The 8389-nt window shown below is 34.6% G+C and overlaps 1 protein-coding gene across 4 annotated transcripts in view; it reads left to right on the forward strand.

The window, feature by feature from the left end:
• Nucleotides 1–8389, forward strand: part of LOC116842198 — an 86439-nt gene that overhangs the window by 68685 nt on the left and 9365 nt on the right. The window contains exon 1 of one of the 4 annotated variants that reach the window (XM_032811037.1): nucleotides 2245–2412. The exons of the other annotated variants lie outside the window; for them this stretch is intronic. The gene's annotated coding sequence lies outside the window, so the exon portion shown is untranslated. Of the gene's footprint in view, nucleotides 1–2244; nucleotides 2413–8389 lie in introns of those variants that run through there. 4 annotated transcript variants of the gene reach the window in all.

An 8389-nucleotide genomic window follows, 5' to 3' on the forward strand; every position in this document is an offset into this window, starting at 1 on the left:
ATATATATATATATATATATATATATATATATATATATATATATATATATATATATATATATATATCAGCGCCTGGCTCTTAGGGCAGGTTTTATTATATGGTTGTTAATTTTGGAGCTATTTTGTATATTGTATTGTTTTATTAAAAATAAAAAGATTTTATATTAATCATTTTCCAAAAGAGAGAGCAAGTCCGCTTTCCGGATTCGATATTCTATTCTTTTCGCGAGTGGATGAAATTTTTGCGTATGAAGAATTTTTTATCATACTTATCATACTTATCATTTTTATCATCTGCGCTTATCTCAGTGACGAAAGTGAAATCTTCCATCTCCATTGCCGAAGCACGAGTTCAAGTTTTAGTGTGTGATTTTTTAATATTCTGATTTCTGCAAATTGCAGATTAACAGTAGACTAACATTTGTACAAGTTACAGCGTACGATTTTTTAAATATTCTGCCTTCGTCGTGAATTGCAGACTAATAGTAGACTAATATTTGTACACTGAGGGATCAAAAATTGCACCGAGATTCAATCAAGCGCATTTGTTAACTGTTACAAGGCTTTTTTCAGCGCGGACTAATTGTAGAATAATATGACTATATTTTGGATCGTTCTCACGTATCATGCTGAATGTCGAAATTTGAACTGATCGAAAAGTATACCGGTGTCGTCAATGAATCGTTTCAAGCGTCTTGATGACTCGTGAAACTCCAATGCCGTCGCCAGTTACTGTCGATTTGTATAATACCAGCGATTTCGCCCGCGCACAATATCTTCTTTGACGCTCTCCTTCGTTGAATAACATCTTTCTCCATAGCGGCCCGATGAAAGAAGGAGTTGCGGAGGTGCCAGCGGCGTTACGTAAATCACGGAATGCAGATGCAACTCGCGCGAGCGTAATGAGTCTTAATTCCCGAGATACATCCGAAAATATATTGCCTGACATAACACATCGTTAGGTAATATGAACGCATTAGGAACATCACGATGTCCGGAATTTAATAGAATCTCGTAATTGCGGAGAGATACGGGTCGGATAAAAAGAGATGAATATCTTAAACTTCCCGTCCCTACAGAGATCTATGGGTTCTTATAGGCTTTATTATATAATTGTTAATTTTCAAGCCATTATTCTACACGGAAAAGAAATTTCAGTTCGGATAACCGAATGGGGATCAGATGAAAAATTCATTGACGAGAACTAATATCTCGTTTGTACAAAAGTTCCGGAAATAATAGTCGTGCGCGAGAAAATTCCTAAATTGTATTTATCTTGTTTCGAAATACTTTACATCCAAAAAAATACAGATTCCTCTTAGCGGAATATTCTGAATCGTGGAGAATTTTACTATTATAAGTTGAGAATTTTACTCTTGTAAGAACCGGTTCTTCAAGAAGATTCTTCTAAGATCAAACGGGTAATATTCTAAGCTCAATATCCTTAAAGTCAGAAGAATTTCGTCTTTTATTTGCACGGAGAGAATATTGTAATAAAAATCACGTTATATTTATAATGCTTAATACAATGTTTTTGGTAATTTTGGTAAAATTACCAAATATTTTAATTTCAAATACAAAAATAATTTTTTCAGTGCAGCATCTCGCATTCTTTTTCTTGCTTAAAATACGTGCGACAGCTGGCTCGTTGTCTCAGATGTTTAATTGATCTCTTACTTGCGCAATAATCTCGAAAATTGCCGATATTACAATAATATAACATCTCTATGAAGATACCCGGCCGTCGTGCGAAAGTAATTAAGAGAGCTGAACGGTTCCAACAGGCGGATCGTCATTACTCACTACACAGAAGTCGTGAAATCCGACTGGTGTAATCGTCATCAGTTGGCTAGGCACGGCTACCATGACTCAGCCTGTACGTCGCGCACAACATTGACGAATAATTTACCGGCGAGTGGCGTAAGCGGATAGAGAGAAGTATTAACGAGAGGCGCATGCGAAGGACTTTACTTACCTTTAGCCGGCCGAGAGAAGCGCTTAGCGAGATAAGCCTGCTTATACTTTTCCTCTCTTTTTCTCTTTCTTCTTTCTCTTATCTTGCGAAAATAGACGAGGCTTCGCGAGAATGTCTTCCGATCGGGCCGCGGAATGCAACTACAAACACAACGAGGATGCATATTTACATAGCGGCGCCATTGCCATTATATCGACGCGCGATTAAACGTGCGGGGGATTAATTTTCCAATAGAATCTTATCGGCGATCTTGAGCTCTCATAGCTGTACACGCACAGCCACCGCACACGCGCGTTATCGCGTATTTTACAGTGTCAGCCCACGATAACGGAGCCGGCGGACATGGCTTTACTGAAAAAAAAGTTTAGTAACCACCAAGTCTAAATTATAGTTACTGGATATAGTTACTTTGGTGAAATGGCTTCAACTAAACGTGTGTAGGTGAATATATTGAGTTGAATCATAAGTTTGTGTAGATTTTGACACCTGTGTGTTGCTATTAAGAGGATAGTTCTGTACAGTTAATCACCTATCTGTATGCTTTGATACTGAAACTGACAATTCAGAGCATATTTTGTGGTATAAGTGATACTGTTTTTAAAGAAACACAGTCTCTTTGTTGCGACTTGAAAATGGAAGGTAACGAGTTTCTTCGGTGTATTACGCTTATTTATGTCCGTAAAAATTGTTAGAATTTGGCTGAGATGTTTTACTTCATCCACCATATTCACACAATGTTGTCTCTTCCGATTGTCATCTGTTTCGCTTCTTACAAAACTCTCTTGACGACATAAACTTTGCTTTAAAAGATGTGAAAAATCTTGGTGTCTGTTGCTAACACTTGATGATTATTTATATGGTGTATATCAGCAAACAATATGTTAAATAAAACTATGCTGTATAGTAATAATTACTATATTACGTGATAAATATACGAAATTACCAAATATTTGAATAATTAAGAATTATTTTGCAATATATTATTTCAAAATTATGTAGTACTATTTTAATCTTAGTAAATATTAATCAAACCATTTAATTGGTTCGACTAAATGAGGAATTTATGTTGTAATTATTAATATACTAATTTACTGTGTATGTAATTATTAATTACTAATTATTTTGTAATTATTATCAGGCGATTAGTAATTATTACTATATTTAATATTAACTATATTTAATATCAAGTATTGTACTCAAATTAACTGCATTTGTTAATTATTATGATTTTTTAAATATTTTTTAGTGAAATGGGATTTTAAAGAAAATATATCACGTTTAATGTTAAATGTTTTGTTCCATATTGTTTACTCATGTGACGATCGTGTTACCATGAACTGATTACGATAACTAAAAATCGATTTTTCATTGTTACACTGAAAAATTTGTATTGTCAACTAAAATATTTGGTACATACGATTTAATTGACATTACATGTTTTTTACTTGTGCCAAATAAATGTATCATGTACATGTATTATTAAGAAAGCAAAACACACATAGCGACAATTAAATTTTTTGGTTGTAATTGCTGAGCATTTGAGTTGATTTTATTTCAGCCGAATTATGATCTGGCGTATTTTCTTTTTAATAACAAAAACCTTTTTTCAGTATAAGGATTAAGCTTAGATTTAAATTTAAGCTTTTTTCTAAAAATAAAAAAAAAATATGTCTAAGGCGTTTGAACAGAGTTTGAATTTAAATCTAAGGTTAAGAAACTGAATCTTCAAACATTCAGACGATATTCTCTATTCTTGGAAAGTTTCATAGAAAATTTTCATACAAAATGAAATATTTCGCGGTTTTCTAAAAATATTCCGTTCTTTATCTTAATTTATTCTAATATTTATTTTACTCGTATTTCACATTTAACAAAATTTTTCTTATAAGGAGAAAATATATAAATGTACTTACGTTTCTTGCGCATGAAGTCCTCGACCGTTAGGTCAAACCTGTTCTTAATCAGTCAATGATCTAAATTTGATGGATCTTTCATTCGACATTCCTTAAAGCTTATTTGGAGGATCTCAGGTTGTCAGATAATTACGAAGCTAAAAATAGCTGATTCTCATCTTGCACAATCTTTGTTGTGATGTTCGGCAATAAAGATACCGCGTCAAGCGGCGAACATGTGGTAGGAATACAGAATCATACATATGTAATCCTCTTTGTATTTAAAATAAATGAGAAATTCGATAAGAGAAATAAATTTTCCAGTCGTTATCGGAAGACTGTATATCTTTATACCTTTTTTCACGGAAAATGAAATTATATTGAATTAAATTGAATTAAATAAAATATTGTATTACTATTAGAAGAAATTTAATGTCGATGGAAAGATCGAACTGGATTATTGCGATTAGCGAAAATCGATATTCTCGGCTTCGCCGCGCATTTCCGTTACTTCGTACTAGAGAAAAGTACGTGACTATATATTGCTAACGATAAAGAGAGGCGAGAACCACCATCGAAGTAAACCGGTATGTGTATATGTGTGTATGTAGAGTAAAAAAAATTCTTATCGAACATTTCACGATTACGAATAATCATTTAATAATCATTTTCTATCCGCGTAAACAAAAAACAAGGGACGTAGAACAGAACGGAGTTGAACAGGCAGAAGCGAGGCGATCTTGGCGTCGCCGCGTTTTCGGCTTGTTATTAACCTCCTTTCACTTAATCGTCGATAACGTCGAGCATGTCAGCGTCACTCGCTAATCCGGTGTGCCAGTGTCGGTGTCGCTACTGCATAAATGTTAAACTATTCCAGACTAAGCGTTTAGTCCCGACTGAGTCGCCTCCGACGTACAAATATGTTATACAGGGTGTATCATTTTAAATGATCCATTGAAATTTCTCGAAAACTAAGGATTCCGTCGGAAAATGTTTCAAATAAAATTTGTGCGGTTTCAAGAGAGACTTTATATTACTATTTTTGTTATTTAGAAAAACCTATGAATAAATACGCAAAATGTGGTTAAACTCACGAGTGCAAAAAATATCGCTGCAATCGGCGGAAAAAATAATGCCCGTTCTAGTGACTTGAGATAAAAAACCCGAAAGTTTCCTAAATAATATCCCTCTCTTTTGCGGCCATTCCTGTCACAATAGATGTTATTCTGAACTTACACTGAGAGAAGAAAACGGTTGATCTACTTAAAATTGTAGTTACCTTCAGCCCCAATCATACCTTTTTGTTATTCTAACATGAAAATGGTAATAGAAACTTGCATACAACACAAAAAAAGATTTGCTAATATATGGACAACTAAAAATATTAACTACAAGAGCAAAAGTTATTTAGTTGTGATAGCTAAAAGATTTACTAATATATATTATTTGCTAATATATTAGCAAATCTTTTAGCTATCACAACTAAATAACTTTTGCTCCTGCAGTATAATATTTTTAGTTGTCCATATATTAGCAAATCTTTTTTTTCCGTGAATCAACAATCTTATAGTTATCTACTAACTTATAGTAGAACTTAATAACAAGATAGTTTTCTTGACCATAATTTACAGTAATGATTTCTCTGTGAGATTAAAGTCACACATATCTTTTTCTCAGTACGTAACACGAAAGAGCGACAGCTTTCCAGCCACTCGAGATCCGCTCGGGATACGCCTGCAATAATCATGCGAGGTAGTTTCTATGGTTACATATCGTTTAGCGGGCGAGTCTCGTGACCGTATTTAAATTTCTCTTTTGGTAAACGCGCAGCCACACGACGTAACGAAAGGGGCCGTATCGGGTAATGGCGATCGTGTCGATACGAGCATTTGTTCCGCGCAATTTGCGTCCGCTGACCGGTTCGCATAGTGCGTGGGATTGCTAATTCCGCGCTGCGAACGATAAGAACGGAACAAAATTAAACGCATCGCGCACTCTCCGCTCCACTCCGTACGTACGTAGATACGAGTGCACATCGAATCGCACTTTCGCACGCAATTGCACGGCGATGGCGCCAGTCGTAACAAATTGCGGCTCGTCGCACTGAAGAAAGGATTTTATTGTCGAAATGGAAATTTGGTATATCGAGCCAGAATTAACCCCTTTTGTCAGCAATGTTGTTTTTCAAAAATGCAATTTTTTTCAGTTTACCCCAAATTAAATACATCAATATAATGTAGTTTCAACAAAACGTTAAAAGTTTCATGTTTAACGCCAGAGGCTTGGTAGTTTCAATTAATTTTCCTTCTTTCTTTTAATATTTCATACATTTTTAGTGTGTTTCTTTCTATGTAATAATACTCCTCATTATCTTTTGTTTGAAAGAAATTGAAAATAATGTCTTGGCAATTTTTAACGATCTCCATTCTACACTTTCGTTAAATACTATTTAAATATTATTAATATTTTTTATATTTATTTTTAAGCATACTAATAAAACTGGGACAACTGACGTCCCATTGGGGTTTTTGGAAGGGCATATTTGTGTTTAAAGATCGAAACACACACAATAAGAAAATGAATTACGTGGTCGGGAATTGGTACTTTTACCTTAATGCCAACCAAGTCGTATGTATTAAATACTTTTTAGTTCCAAATTTATACTTTAGTTCAAAATAATATTTACTTTTTATATTAAGGATAATTTTGTTAGTGCAAGCTTAGAGGGTGACGGTAGATTAAACAAATCTAATTGGCGATGTTCTCCGAACGCGCTTCCGGACATTTAGAACCAATACGATTTCTCGCGAATTGTAAAAGAATGAATATTGCTTATACGTTTTATTTAAAGAAAACCGCATCACTCCAATTACTTTCGAGGATTTTAATTAACTTTTTTTCTTTTTGTGATAAATTAACGTTAAAACGTTACTTTTACTTGAAAGAAACTATTCCAATTATTTGGTGGTTTCAATTAATTTCCCTTCTTTTTTAAATATTGCTTTGGCACATTTTTTTGATTTTTATCTATATAATAATAATATTCTATCTTATATATAATTATCTATATATAATAATATTCCTCATTATTTTTTAATTGAAGAAAAATTAAAAATAATGATTTTTAATAATTTTCATTTTACTTTCGTTAAATATTATTTAAATATCATTAATTTTTTTATATTCATTTTTAAGCACAGTGAATTTTTTAAATAACATGATTTATTGTTTTTTATAAGGTGTTATTGTTAAAGGATTTCTATTTTCAAAATCTATTTTTAAATGAAGTAAGATTTTTAAATATAACACTGTTTATTGTTTTTTATGCGATTATTAGAAGATCTTTTCGTTATAATTGCTACTATATGGGCTTTGTAAGATTTTTTGTTAGAATTTTTAGTTGAATTGAATTTTCTTAAATTATTATACTTATAATTTATTATAGTTTTGTATAGTTTTATACAATTTTTTTTTATAAGATCTGTTTGTTAAAATTTTTATTAAATATATCTTTGAACATTTTATGACACAACTTTGCATGTTTTTATGTATTTGGCATCTTTTTCACTTTGTTACTTTACTTTGTGTTACTTTTTTTTTACTTTTGTTACTTAAGTTCCAAGTACAAAAGTGCAAGCTTAGCGTGACGGCAGATTCAAATGAATTCACGCTAATTAGCGAAGCTTTCCAGACGCTTAAAACCGGTACGGTATTTCGCGAACGTGAATCTCGACGTGAAGTCGCCGTGCGGAAATCCCGTAAGAAAGTGCATAAATCCGTCGATTAGACACGCCGCGATGGACACTTTCGGCATTTAATCGCCGATGCAATTACGGTTCACGATAAGCATCCATCGGACGTTGTGCGTAGCGCGAGAGAACCGCGCGCTCCGATCGAGGTCGCTAAGGATATCTCCTCTCGCCCCTTTCGGCCGACGATATCCTCACGTTACGAAAATTCGCGGGGATTAACGACGTTCTCGGGCAATTTAATTAGACAAGATGTCGCAAGATCTCGCGCGAGATGCCGCTCTATAATTTTTCACCAGCGTGCGACGTGCGAAACGCGTTCGACGTGGATGCCCGACACGGAAAATGAGCAAAGGGACACGGCGGCTGCTACCGGGGATATTAATCGATGGCGACAATAAATGGACCAATCAGGGCCGGACGTGCAATTAATCTGCGCGTAATCTATTATTTATCCGCCGTGCGACGAATGCCAACATGCCAATCTCCATTTAACACCAGCGTCGAGTGTCGACCTCACGTTCTCGCGCGTCTAAGTACGCGTATAATCATCGTATAATAGAGCTTACGTCCCGGATAACATTATCGAATCCGCAATCGGCGGGGAATCTCGCGAAGTGTGTTTTCGAGACATTACAAGTTCAGTGTACGTGACGATGTCGCGAAACCGTGGCCGCCGGTCGGGTCTTCTAGGAAAATCCTAGGTCGTGGTTGAGCCTGATCCTGAGTCGCGCCATTATCGCCTAGGTCCTAGGTCCGCATGGTGAGAAGCC

This window comes from Odontomachus brunneus, unplaced genomic scaffold (genome assembly GCF_010583005.1).
Source record: "Odontomachus brunneus isolate Ranch 3 - 2012 unplaced genomic scaffold, Obru_v1 Obru_scaffold_022, whole genome shotgun sequence".
In the NCBI taxonomy this organism is placed as follows: Eukaryota; Metazoa; Arthropoda; class Insecta; order Hymenoptera; family Formicidae; genus Odontomachus; species Odontomachus brunneus.